This window comes from Amblyomma mixtum, chromosome 5 (assembly GCF_055824585.1).
Source record: "Amblyomma mixtum isolate Tamu chromosome 5, ASM5582458v1, whole genome shotgun sequence".
In the NCBI taxonomy this organism is placed as follows: Eukaryota; Metazoa; Arthropoda; class Arachnida; order Ixodida; family Ixodidae; genus Amblyomma; species Amblyomma mixtum.
Window position 1 is genome coordinate 44,315,728 of NC_143016.1, and position 14,656 is coordinate 44,330,383.

A 14,656-nucleotide genomic window follows, 5' to 3' on the forward strand; every position below is an offset into this window, starting at 1 on the left:
TTTCCGCTTGAACTCGGCGGAATAATTTTTTGTTTATTGTGCATCGCTTTACAAACGAAAGGGTTGCTTCTGTATCACTCACAGCTCTGCAGTTAAATCAACGAAGCTATACGTTCTATAACTGTCGCTGAAAATGCGCTGAGCTTTTTTTAAACATTATGGCGAAACAGCGATATTGGTAGGTTCAAGATGCCCACATAAAATAAACATGTACAGTACACACCATTAGCATTACTGCAATCTTGAACAGCACAGAACACAGATGCGCAGTTTTGCGCATCCGTGTTCTGTGCTGTCTCGTTTTGTGTCCAAAAGTTTCCAAAACGGCAAGAATGCAAGACCACGATAATAAGAAACTGTCCCAATTTAACACGCTTTACATTTATGGCGAGGTAGTGCGATGAAAAATGAGCGCTTGGGAATATTACAATTTTAAAAGCAATAAATAGTGGCTCAGCGCTCATTCATCTTCTGACTGTGTAATTAGCACGTCCAGCTCCATCCATCACTTAACGCTCGCAATTTAAAGAAATCAGCGCTTAATTACCCTTCCTTGTTACACTCGCAGTTATGTGCTTACCTCTAAACGCTTCTTCGCACATGAAGAGTAACAGCAATTTAGGTCGTTATGCTGTATGATTTTTTCTATCATTTGTTATCCTCTGACACCCTATATTTTTCTTATAAACGCGGGCAATATAATTTAAGAATACTTGTGGGTTTCTTGAACGACGAGGCATATCCATGCTAACTATCACGACATAATTCGGGCGAATACATTAAATACGGCTGATGTGCCTTAGCGTGCTGTTTAACTTTCCGATTCCGATTTAGCTAATAGTGCAGCAATGTTTTTGGTTTGGTGTTGCCGTATAGAGGAGCTCAATGCACGTATTGGGTGTAAAGTTTTATATTACACAGATGAGTTTGGGACACGCAGGTCCCAGGGTCGCGGCACAGCCCCCCTTAAACATGCATTTCTCGGAGGTTCATGGTTGCTAAAACCTGTTCCACGAACCTACCTAACGAAAGCTCCTTTCGGCGACTGAAGAAAAGGGCACGACTCGGCGCGTATAACTGCCAGATCGGAAAAATGTGCACATAGCATACGGGCTTGTAGGAATGAACAAGAAAGCAGGCGTGCAATGCTCCACAGAATACAGACATTACATTCGCGCAGGTCTTTTATATTATTATTTATTCAGAAACACAGTGCTAGTTGTCTCCAGATGAGTTTATAGAAATATGGAGAGTGCTACCGCGGCATGGCGTTTCCACTTACAAGGTCCGCAACTTTGTGACGCTCGTGGCTATACAAAAACGCATGTGGTCTCTTGTCACGTGGTACTGCGTTTCTGAGTACGAGTCCACGGGTCTCATACCGGCCGAATTTTTATAAAGGCAAATTCAAAAATGCCTGTGCTCTGAAAATAGTTGAAAATAAGCCGGAGGAGGCATGCCTCACTGCCAAAGACTTGCTCACGTACGAAAGCCATTAAATCCTTTCTCTTGACGGCAGCAAAGGCTCATTGCGAACGGCCAGTGGTCAATTTTTTTTTTCCGCCTCCAAAAGGCGTGTGCCAAATCTCGCCGTAAGCTCTCACCCTGTGTCGGGAAATAATCTTCGCAGCCGTTCTCTTATGTAAGGCGCGAACATTCACATAATCACATATGGCTGGCGGTGCCTAAAGGAGTAATGAACTACGCAGCGCAAAAAAAAAAAAAGCACCAGGCTTCGAGAGAGGCGAAACTATTATCGCCATGTCCGGACGGCCCGGCTTTTATCAAACAACCCTTGCCGCCTCGGCGTGTGAGCTCTGCGTTCGCGATGCGCGGTAGCCAGGCTGTGCGTCGCGTACACGGGACCACCGCTACGTGGCGTTGGCTAACCGTGCGGCCGAGCACGTCCGCGGATTGATGGTTGTGTGTGTTTCCGCTGAATCGACCCGTCCCTTCGTGCCCACGTCTCTTGCGAAGCCTTTTTGTCTCGGTCTGAGTGTTTTCTTCATCTTCCTATCATAGCGCCCACGGCCAGGGCGCAGTATGAACGAAATAAAGAGAAAAGGTAAAACGGAAACATGTCTGGCACACGTGGTGTGGGAGCCCCGTCGCCGCTGCCGCCCGGGGCCGAAGTCGGGCCGCATTAGCTAATGACAGGCTAACACGACCCCCTTCGCCTTTTATGGCTTAAACATACATGTAGTCCCTCATTCTACGTCTACCCACTCTAACCCTCTCTCCCTGTGCAGAGAAAATAACTCCGCGAATGTTTGGAAATGAGCTCGATGCAACGAGAATTGTTCCAAGAGCGTGCCTCCGTGTTGAGAACGAAAAGAAAAAGTATATTAAGTAGAACAAGCAAAGAAAAAGGAAAGATAGGTGCCGGTTCTCAATTTAGGATCTTTGCTTCAACTGTTTGGGTACGCAAAAGGTGCAACGAAACGGTCAGCCGCAAGCAGGTCCGATGTGTTTCGACAGAAGCGACCATATATTGGTATGTTTTTTGCTCACCCAACTTTGCTGTCCAAATAAAACCTTGCGTCAAAAATTCAGTGTGTGAGTGGATATTGCGGTTAACGTTTCCATTTGTCCATTATGCATGGTCGTAAGACTCCGACAAGACTCTTAGGCACGCATGTTGCGACATTTTTTTCTTTGTCATTTACTTCTCTTGCCACTTTGCCCTTCGCGTGCACCAGCTTTGAAATCGCGCCCAAAGGCATACATTGCTTGCCGTAGCTATCGGCCAAGACCGCACATGTGGTAGCGGCCATTCAGGAAAAATGACCACAAATGCTTGCCAAACGTGCGCTTCATCTGGGCTGTGCAGTGCGGAGGCCTTGAAATCGCACAGATCTGGGAAAACGTACGGCGCCGCAATGGAAGCGCACGTCCCACCTTGACTCCGAGTGCTGCGTCGTCTGGTAACACCGTCCCAAAAGACGAACCCTGCGAGACATGGGCGCTTGTGAATGGAGACGTCCGCACGGCGCACTGTACGTGCAGAGCAGGGTGAGTTCAAATCTGCATTTTATGTGCAACTGCGAGTAGCTTTTGTTGCTCAAGTAGGGCCATCGCTAGCTTGTTTTTTTCCTTCCCTTACAAAAAAGTGTTTGTCTATAAAGTCTATAGACTGTCTATAGACCAATCCTAGAGAACAGTCTATAGACAATACAAATTCCATAGACAGTCTACAGACAATCTATAGATTTATGCCCATACACTTTTATTAGACTTTTGTCTATAGACAGTCTATAGACTATGAAATGACAAAAAGTAATATCTATAGGAAATCAATAGAGTCAATAACAAGTCTATAGACTGTCTATAGACCATTTTTATAAGAGTTAAGCTCGCAAACGTGTTGCTTGCTTGTATTTGTGTGATGTCTCGTGACGTGGGATAGCTTGTTGAATGCGAATGTTGATCGATGAAGCAGAAGGGTGCCCCCAGCAATCGGTGTCATCGCAGTACGTGAACGCGCTTAATTACAATGTAACATCGCCTACTGATGTGGCCGAAATCGCGCTGTCTGTTTATGGGAAAGAAATAGACGTGCAAAAACATGTGTTCAGCCTGATGGGCTCATGGTTTTGCATTTCTAGGTCGTCGGCACGTCTGGCGACGTTATCCTGCAGACTAAGGTTAAAGGGACTATGCAATGAATTAAAAGTCACTTGTAAATGTCTGCAATACTTATAAATGATGCTAAGAGGCATTCACACCAAGTATGAGTCTTCGGAACTGAGCCAGAAATTTATTATGAATTTTCAAAAACTGCGTTTTTTAGAATTCGAGCGCCGACTGGTGTCTTCGAAGGGACCGACTTTGAAACTAAAATCGGGAAAATAGACGTCACTAATCCCGTGACGTCGGCAGGCCACCACACGTTGTCATTCGCTGGAGCCACGGCAGCCACGACGTCACGGGCACACTTCCGGTAGCCGTGAAAATCGTCTGCTCGAGCCGCCGCGCGACTCCCTCGGGCAAGCGCGAGCCAGGGCATTGCTTTCCCGCATATGTTTTCAGTTTACCTCTGCCGCTTCTTTCTGTCGGGAGTTCGGGACCCACTCGCAGTGCCTTTGTCGCAATGGCAAGCAAAGAAATCCGACGTGCGCCGCGATCCAGGAAGGCGAAGAGAGACTGAGAGACGCTGCTGCTGTGGTGCTGGGTGCGATAACCGGAAGTCGCGAACCGAACGATAGCGAATGACGTATTCATGGGCGGGGTCCAGTCCCAGAGCTGTGTTCTTTATTTTTTCTTGTTATTCCGCGCGTACGAGTTGAAGGGGGAAAGGAGGAGCGTGATTTTTAATCGTCTATAACTTCGTTGTTATTGATGCCAGCTCAAAAATTCTTGCGCTGGGGTGACGAGTGATGGCATTCCTATCTCTCGTTTGCTTTACGTAATCGCAATTAATTTACTGCACAGTCCCTTTAAGATCTGATCGAGGTTAAGCTGATCTGATCTGTTCGCGTATTTTCATTCCGTCAACGATACAGTGCACCAACTCCTGCTCTCCTGGCTGGTGTGAAAGGTTTTGAAAGGTTTTTTTTTTGCTCCAAAGCCCCCCATAATGCAACCTGTATACAAGGTTACACATACCGTGGTGGGAAAGAGTAAATTATTTGCGGGGTGTGGTAATTGCATGTTAACTGACTGGAGTGAAACTGAGGGGGAAAAGAATGTAGGTCAGTCATAGAGCAAGTTTATTGATGTTTTTAAAAATGTTCACTAAAGCTGATTTCCGCCAAAACCACACGAAACGCACCGCAAAATTGCAATGCCTTGGATTTCTTATCAACTTTACAAAGGAACTAAAGAGCGTAACAAGTTATTTGTTGCATTTATTAAGACAAACGAAGCAAACGCGTTGAAAGCCTACAAGCAGTTCGCAACAATAAAAACTTTAACCAAAAAAAAAAAAGCTAAGCGCGAGAACAACAACAAAAAAAAGTTCACTGCGGCTGCAGATAATCCTTTCCTGATTTGGAAAACGTTTAAAGAACTACGGACCGGTTCAAAAGTGACCGGTCCTCAGTCAGCTGTAATTGACGATATGCCGCGGTGAGGAGCCGAACCAGCGAACAAACTTAACTCGCATTTTCTACGTTCGGGTGTACAGTGCAGCAGTGTATTAGTCCGTGAGTGTGAAGTTGATAATGCACGTGCTAACATTCAGACCATATTCTCACCACGAGATACCAATATCATATCTGCATTAAAGAACAAAGGCACATGCGGAGCAGATGAAATAAGCACAAAACCGATGAAAAGTGGAGCACAAGTTATATTAACACGAATATTACGCGCCACACAATCGGGACAGGAGAACTGCTCCAGGCTGCGAGCTGCCGCAAGCAAAATGACGAAGCATTTCTACTTCCCACACTTCTGAGCTGTATCAGTATGTCGCCCCCTTCACATATCTGCAAACTCAATTTATGGTCTGGTGAATTCCCTCTGGTTATGAAAACCGCGAAAGTTGTAGCAGTGTATGCACAAGGGTGGCGCAGTGGACAACTTAAATAACTACAGACCTATTTCAGACCGTCCCATAGTTTTCAAAATAACTGAAAGCGAGCTAAATAACAGATGAGGTGGACACCTGGCAGAAACAAGGCAATTGTCCCCGAACAATTTTGTTTTCAGAAACTAAAATCTACAGAGCAGGCACTTTTGCATGCAAAATACCGCAAAATTCAGAATTTTGAAAAACAGCTTTTCACAGTTGGAGTATTTTTGGACTTTAAGGAAGCTTTTCATTCAATTAATCACGATAACTTGGTAAAAAAAATTGCCCTGGCATGGTATTAGAGCTGTTGCGTATGCATTAATAAGAAACTACCTCAGCACTCGAAAGCAGTTTGTTCCCCTATATGAATTTTGCTCTGAGTGTCTCGTCATAACTGCAGGGCTCCTAAGGGGTCAATCCTGGGTCCAACGCTATTCCATCTTCACATCGACAACATCCGAAATACACGTACACCTTCATTGTGTCATATGCTGACGACACGAGCGCTTTCTTCTCTGGGCAAAACACACAGTATGTCTTCAACGCAGCCAGTTGTTGGGCAGATCACCTCAAAAGCTGGTAAAACGCAAATAAATTGCAATTAATTAAACTGTGATGAAACAAATTGTGTCCTATTTAGACCCAAGCGAAAGCAGCTGACGAGAAACTACGATTTTAAAATCGGGAATAAGGTTAACCTGCATCAAATTTTTGTGCGTATGGTTTAAAGAGATTCTTTATTGGTCGATCCATCTTGAATTCCCGCAAGCAGGTATTCGAAGAGCCATAAGATTGATAAATCTGTTGAAGCACTTTATTCCACTAAGCCTGAAAAAGCAACTGTATTACTGTCTAATACACTCACGCCGGCAGTATTCTGTTTTGGTCTGGGGCACCACCACCGAAACAAATCTCGAATCGCTTTTTAGGCTGTAAATAAGGGCGGTAAGGCACATTTGTAACCGTTACTTCCTTGCGCACGCTACACCATTTTTTTAATAAGCTCGGAATTCTTGCTATAGACTGCTATTGTTAGATAAATGATCGCTCGAAGCATTTCGTCTCATACCTCCAAAGTGAACTTTAGCAAGACTCGCAACAAAGGAAACGTCATACAACTTGAGAAATGAAACAATTTCTGTACGACAAATACGCACCAACTGCGGAACACAGCCTGTGGATTTTCTAATACCTACGATATTAAACAATCACCCGAGTGTCCTAGAGAAGGTGGAAATAGGTCATTCTATTGTGACTTTTAAAAAACTAGTGAAAAATTACTCGTTGGAAAGCTTTCCTAGATGACTTCTCATAGGTGTTATTTTAGTTTCCTTAAAATGGTTAGACAAAGAATTAGTGTTGTTTTAAATTGCTTCTTGATAACTGCGTCCTCAGATGCTGTTTATAATGTCTTCTCTCTTTTTTTGAATGAAATTGCTACGTGCTGTGCTCCTGTTTCTTTCCTTTTATCTTTTCTTCAGTTTTTTTTTCGGCGATAGTATAAATTCTCTTGGTGTCGTGGCCTTTGTACGGCAAGAAATATTGCCTTTTGCCACAGTACCTGAGAGTACTACTGTATGTCTCGAAGAAGTAACAAAATTTTTGAAATTCAAACCAACATCTTCTATTCATATAAAATGTACATCTTTTTTTCTTACGTTGACGCCTGGGTACGCTATTTCGTGCACTTATTGCATGGGCCCGAACTAGCAGTTTGCTAAGGGCCCAGATGCTTTTATCACCCTGTTTGTATAACCTTCATTCAAAGTGAATAAACTGAAACTGAAACTGAAGAAAAAGAGTAAAGTTGGCCTGTATGGAGTGCCTTAGCGATTTTCACTCGCATCTCAGGATGCGACCTGAAAGGCAGCACACCCCCCGGAGAAAAAGGGAAATGGTTTGCGTAGCATTAACGTTGAAAAAAAAAGAAATAAAATGAAGCGATTAAAGCTGCACGAGTAAAAATGTGAACCTGACTGCCATCTTACACATTCAAAAGCAGCGCCACAACCCATTGCGCCACAAAAGCAACGATAATCTGCGGTGTACACTCATCCTTTCTTAGAAATTTTCTATATTCCGCTAGGTGGCGTAGCTAAGGCAGTGCGCTGTACCGTTGACGGTTCGGAAACGCGCGCTGGGGAGAGTATGAGTAGTTTCGCATTAAAAAGAATCCACTGTGGAAGCAACCGTCACATCATGGTGCCACTATTGTTACGAAAAAGATTAAAAACAGCCTTTGACGGGAAGCATACGTACCCTAGTACGTAGAGTAAAAACGAAGTAAATATATTCTTATGAGAATCTGGTCGCGTTGTGTGATATTCCTGAGCAAGCCATCCATAGTATCAGGGGCGTTTCATGAGTCTGGAATACTCGGACAATATTATAGTGTGTCGCGGTCACCGCGCAACCGCTTCCGCCACTCTTCATTGTTTGGTTTCCTCCGCGGCAAAGTACGTGTATACAATAAGGGGCTGCTTGCCATAGAGCCAGCAGTGTCCTTCTGCGGGGTGCGAGCTTTCACCGGAACACGCAGTCTTGTTCTCACAGCGGTGGTGGCGAGGAACGCGACCAGCCAAGCGTCGCGTCCTGTCCGTTCCGGCGGTCGTGGGGCGGCCACGGAGAAAGACGAAGACCGAGAAACGGGCAGCTGCTGCAGTCAGGAGTCGGACAACCGCAGACCTTGAAAATGCATAGGTAGGTGTCTCACCGAACTGTGAGCAGGTCGTCGCGTGCACTCAAATCTTGACGCACATTCAACGTGGTCCCGGAATGGCGACGGAAAGCCGACACTTGTTCCGTTGTGCTTTTCTATCGTGAGTTGGCTGCAGGGGCAGCCGTCGCTTTTGAAGCGAGCCGGCGACGAGCGGATGACTGATGAATGGACGTCTTTTTAGCAGACGTCTTCTTGAACACGCATCGCGCGCGCCACAGCCGGACGCCTGCAGGAGCCGACCAGTGCTATCTCTTCACAGATCTCTCTCAGGCTCACCTGTCATTACAGGTGCTAATACGGCCGTTTACTCAATTTGGGATCGCGTTGGCTTTGCCCTCTCGCTCCTTCGCACTGCGCTATCGTCGCTGCTCATCACGCATGGCCATACAAAGGCGCCTCGTGCTGTGCAGCAAAAACAAAGCGGCATGGGTGAACGGATGGCCAGCCAGCTCGAATTTCCTTCCCCGCATTATGCAGTTTCCAGCTCCCGAGAGCAATCTTCACACCTGTTGTAAACGCCAAGCTGCCTCGCCCGTAGGGGAATGGGAGAGAGATGCTATCTTCGAGCAGCCTCCGGTGGGAAAGAGGCGCTCTCTCGGCTGCGCCTAACCACGGTCCGCAATGTTATACATGCATGCGTGCGGCTGCCCTTATCGCTGCTATTTTCTGTGCAGTTTATTTTTAATTTCCCGTAATACGCTGGCGGTGTTTTTTCTTTTAGTTGTTTTTCATCTGTTGTTTTATTTGTTCTTCTTTTGGTTTTTGACACCTACCGGCCGAAAAATTGCGCCGCACAGGTGTGGCCGTCGCCGCAATTATACATTTGTTATGACTAGGGCTCAAGAAAAGTCTGAACAAGGCGGCCGCGCCTTCTTGCGAGACAGCTGGCGTCCATGCATGTGCGTGCCTACGGGAGGTGGGACGCGACTCTTCTTCGCGACCACGCCTGCTTGCTTGCGCACTTATGCGAGCGTATCGCTGACTTTGCTCAAAAAGTTGTCAGAGATGGCAGTTAGACAGCCTCAAATGACAAAGCTGGGTTTGCTAACAATGCTACCACTGCAGAGACGGAAACGTGTGTACCCGAGTCATTAGCAAATTCTCTTACGCTACGGCGCTGAACGTCTGCCGGTGTATACGATTGAAACTGACATGCTCTGTCCAGGGGCTTTAACGTCCGGCCAGGGCGTGTTTCGTAGCGGCAGTTAGCCGCTTTTATTTGCCAGCTGCTCTGTATACACTGTATAAATCGCCCTTCTATGCATCAGCCACATGCTTTTGCGTTTTCAGTGTGGGACATCGATTTAAACTGTGGTGTTCGAGCCTCCTTCATTGGATAGTTACTTTGCCTCATTTTAGCCATGACTGCTGTCGTTTATTGACTGTGAATTAGAACTCAGCTCATGCTACATGCATAGCAAACAGCGTGCTTTGCGATTTGCGAATAAAAGTGCTTACGATTGGGCATAAAAATCACGCGAACACTTGAAAAGAATATCGTATTTCCTTAGGGCGACTTCAGGCGCGTATTTACGGTGTTATTGGCTGCGGCACGCGCACATATAGGGAATTCTCCGGCGCAAATGTCGCCCCGAAGTTCAAAGCGTGCCATGAATATGTAAAATGCAGGCGGAATGAAAGGATGGAACACCCGTTGTGTGTGGGTGCCATTTCGAACGTCCGTAATGCATGCACCGTGAATGCAGTTTCATTCAGGACCTTTCTCTTTGTCCCGTGAAGCCTTTGACTCCGCGCCGCCGCTGGTGGCAGCGCATTTTTGAAACACACACATATCGGACGGCGCCGCACATTCAGATTGCATAGCTATTTCCAGATCGACCTCCTTTTGTCCCAGGAGTTCGTTTCCACCCGAGACGCTGCGCTGCTCTGTCCCGTGCATCGTACAAACAGATGCATTCGAAACCAAACAAAGCAAAAGGCGTCGACGCCGCCATAGCGCACTCACGCGAGGGCTCGCTGGCTCCGCCTTGGCCGTAGGGAGCGTGTGAAAGGCCCGCGACGAAGGCGAAAGGAGAGGCAGAACAAATTTGCGCCCGTTTCGTATTGATTGCCGCTGTGTTTCGACAATGACGCACGCCAGTGCTAAAGAGGCGTGGCAGATCGAGACTCGAGCAATGCATGCAGCAACAGCAGCAGCCGACGCGTACACAAGGAAGAAGGCATACGCGGGCTCCGAGTCGCACCCCGTATATGCACGCACGCAGACAAACCATGGGGGCCCCTTTGTTGCTACTCGGGGCGCCGACGCCTTATAACGTTTGCATAAACACGCCAGTCGTGAGCAAACTGTGTCACACGACGATGAAAGCAGAGGCGAAAAGGACTCAGTAAGTCCGTATTTTTTTCTCTGTCGGGCCCAAGCGCGCATAAGGCTGTACACATGTGTCCGTAGACGTCCGCTGGGCAGAAGAAAGGCGGCATCGATCCGCCGAGTCTTGGCTTCCAAGGATTTCTCTGCTCGGGTCGCACGTATTCTACGGGGCCGGCAGAATTGGTTTGTTGGGCTGCCGTGCGCCGGTCGATGGCATGGAAGCAAGCGACTCGCCTTTCTTCCCCTTCTTGTGTCTCGCTTCTTTCCAGGAGGAACCGGGGAGACCATAGCATAGTGCCCTTCGTATACATACATCGAAGGTGGCGTGCCGACGCGCGTTATGGATTCATGAGCGGGCGTTCCCGCTGCCGAGTCATTTGCGGACCGTGCTTCTCCGATTGCTGGGATCAGCGCACCGGCGGTGGCGAAGGTTTCGATTTGGCTCCGCCGCAGAGCCACTGCCTCTTTTTGTTGTCGGTAAGACGACATCGGCGCGATTGACGTCTGTTGACGTGTGCACGCTACGCCTTGACTTGATCAACGCTGTACAGGTTTGGAGGCGGCCCGGACCCGAAATGGAGAGACGTAGGCTAATGGTTCCCGTCGTTTTTTTAGCATCGTGCTTAAATAACCCGAGGGCTACCTATATGCGTTCACTGAAACTGGCACGAATGCAATCAGTTATGGCATGTGTCAGGAAAAGGACTCGATCTATCACAGCTAATACAGGGAACTTCTTACAGACGTGGAGCCACAAGGTGTAAGCCCCTACTATATGTGTGCATGTTCGCGCTCAAGTGGAAAATGTAAACCTCGCGAGTGCAAATCACCACCGAGCCAGGCACGCAGTCAGGAATTTTGTTTTCGAGAGAGGCCCAAGGCAGCTTCTCGTACCTACCGAGGGCGGGGATGCTGCCGAATGGACTGAGAATTGTCTCCCCCAGATGCATGCCGGCACCGAGGTCCCGCATGCAGCACTTTAAAAGTGTGTAACAGCAGTTCGCGGTCGCCTTAACTTCGGCCACAGTGACATGACCGTCGAGAGTTCTGGCTAATCGCGCATGATTTTATAACGCTCGAACACTTTTAGCGTTTCCGTCCCCGATGTGCTGGTGGTTAAGCCGGTGTCAATTCCTCTTTGTCAAAAAAGTACACGGACAGACAGTAGGCCTGTGAGGGAACCGGGACGTAAGCCCTTTTTTCTGTCTGATGCTTGTCAGAAACCGGTGTGTTCCGGTTCGCAGTCTTTGCACTATATATTCTTCGGGACCCACTAAACGGAAACACTTGTTCGATACGAATCTTGATGAGGTGTAACAATAGTAGCATTCAGTGCCTGTTGGCTTGTTTCTCCCTGCACCACGTAGGCACATTTATTCAGTTTTCAGGCCACAATGAATACTCATGTTGCAAACATTTCAAGTCTAATTGGTAACTCGGATAAAAACGCAGGAAGGCTTATTATGCTTTGCATCCGAGGTCAAAAGCAGGCACGAAGCTTCGATTCCATTTCACGCATCGCAGCCTCAGGGTGGCCAACACACGAAATGGCACCGCACAGTATCTGCACTTTAAAGGGGCCGGAAGTGGCCCAGCTTTATATATCCCTCTCGCCTGGAATGATCACTCGCAGCTTGCGAGCAATGCTTCTCGCGATCTTTCGCAAATGCACTAGATTTGTTTTGGTGTTATCTCAGTCTAATCAGAGATAGATCTATTTTGTCCGGAACCTCGATTCTTTAGTACCACGCCTATGCATCGAATCGCTTCCGTTTCACGTTTCACGAATCATTTCACTTTCCCTCGGCTAGAAAAATATCCGCGTACGCTCCACCCTCTGATACTCAAGAACAATGACGCATTTGTGGAACGTTTCTTCCGACATCGAAGATTGCATGACGGTGGCATTCGACTTCGCAATCGACTTTGGTAGTAAGCATATTCGAAGCTCTCATAGTCTGCCAATACCTATCGATCAGTCACAGTGAAAGGCAATGCGTGAAGAGATGGCGGACACATCGTATATGGCTCATGGAAATTATTCACTGAACAGAAAGAAAAAAGTCTTGCATTTAAATATTTATGGCTGGAAAATGAAAACAAATAGTTAGGCGCGCTCTTGGGAAACTTCATATGATGAAGCCATATGGGAGCAGATACAATATACGAGCCGAAAATCGGCCTAGAGGCACAAGAAAATGGAACTTTGATCCGATTCGGGCACTTCGGAGCACTGTGTGGCGTTAACCGCTCAGAATAAAACAAAGCGTGCGCTCCCCGAGGCGTCATTTGGGGAAGAAAGGGAATGGCAGAGGGAGGACATTGCTGCTAGGATGGAAGCCCCCGAGATCGCCTCCATTCAGAGGGTCAAGCACTACCATGGCCCCTTCCTTCAATCGACTTTTACGAGCAAACATGCGCGCCGTACTCAATACAGCCTACACTTCTTGTCGGCAAATGGGACAAAAACAGAGCGCGGCCTGTTCGTCCGAAACACGGGTTGTTTTGCCGCGCACCGCGCCATCCTCAAAGGTCCGCCTCGTGGGTTCCCTCAAGTAGCCCTCTGTTCTCTTATTTTAAATTACGCGGCTACACCTTCCCCTTCTGAAAGCTGTACATCAAGGTGCCTACGTCGAGCACTGGTGGAGGTTGTATACACGCCTCTGCAGCATTCATGCGGCGTATATGATTCAGGAAATGGAAAGGACCATTCAGTGCAGCGCCCTGCGCAGATGGTCTTTTTACGAGCGACGCTAAAGGAATGGCAGCGACACGTCCGGTCTGCTGCATAAATGGCCACGGCGCCCACAGGGGAGATGCGTAACGTGCCCTTTGTTTCCCACGTTCTGGAGCGCAAGATTCCATTCACTGTCGATGCCTCGCATATATACACATCAGCGCACATTGTCTGTGTCACGAAGCGTCCATTCAGCTCTCGTATTCTTCCACCGCAGAAAAGTTACCGACGGGAGGACCCCGGTGTGCGACGTTATACTGAACACTCACATTGTCGATTACATCTAAATATGCTTATGCGGATCGTTTCCTTTCAATGCGATGAAAACGAAACAAAAACAATCAGCAAAATTATTTTGTCGAAGGTATACTAGGAGGTGTATGCGTCTCGTGAATGATCGAGGCTCTGTAGCGACAAGGTGAGTAATGCCTGTGAAAAGCCAAAATGGAGACGTTGTATCCTGGTGTAGCAACAAAATACTAAAAAGAAAGTCAGCTGAACCGAGACCCATTGAGTGGGAAATAAGTGGAAGGCTGGTAAACCATATAAGTAAATGCCCAACAAAGACAAAGCTTGTCACATTGAGAAACAGCCACAAATATTGCAATAGATTGTCAACGCAGCCACTCACTGTTTAGTTACTGCCACTGGGTAGTCAATACAAGGAAATCAGGACGCCAGATCACGTTAGCCAATTCCTTACTCCTTCGACATCTTATCGACATGATATCGCAGTTATAACACGCCGAATCTGTTCCCGTATTATATCTCCGTATTATATCTCCGGTATTATATTTAACCAGGTGTCCGCAGCTAGAGTACAGAGCGTACCCCCTTATACAAGCAAACTGCAAACTGAACTCCTAACTCTATTATGGGCTGGCAGTGCGTTTGCATTCGCAGATGTTGATGCGTTTACCGGATCTGACTGGTGAGGCTTGTGAGATCCAGTTTCCTGTACCCGCAGCTCTTCCCGTCAGTACCTGCCCCGGTTCGCAGGTGAAGGGTTCAGGAAGACGAGCCTGGTCTAATGACGTCACTTCTCTCCAGTCAATGGGATTTCTCCAATCTAGTGACGTTACTGGTGACGTCATTGTGCGCCATTCAATCAGGAGTTTGCTTGCCATCGCATAATAAAAACTTCAGATACAGAGGGCACGAGAAGATACACCCTGGCCGCAGCTCCCAAGGGGGCGAAAAAAAACAAAAAAAAAAACGTGCAGCCAGGGGGACGCCAGTACGCTTTTGTGGAGGGCGAGGAGAAAACAACGGTGGGGAAAGACGGCAAGGTGACTTACCTGGGCGTAGCGACCCCTGCTCTACAGACACTTCAGGGAAGACCCGCGTGAGTTC

At 47.4% G+C, this 14,656-nt stretch overlaps 1 long non-coding RNA gene across 1 annotated transcript in view; it reads left to right on the top strand.

The window, feature by feature from the left end:
- The first annotated feature begins 2,833 nt into the window (after positions 1-2,833).
- The window catches only part of LOC149341945 (uncharacterized), a 28,345-nt gene continuing 16,522 nt past the window's right edge, over positions 2,834-14,656 (top strand). The window contains exon 1 of the long non-coding RNA XR_016282657.1: positions 2,834-3,012. This is a non-coding gene — a long non-coding RNA (uncharacterized LOC149341945). The remainder of the gene's footprint in view (positions 3,013-14,656) is intronic.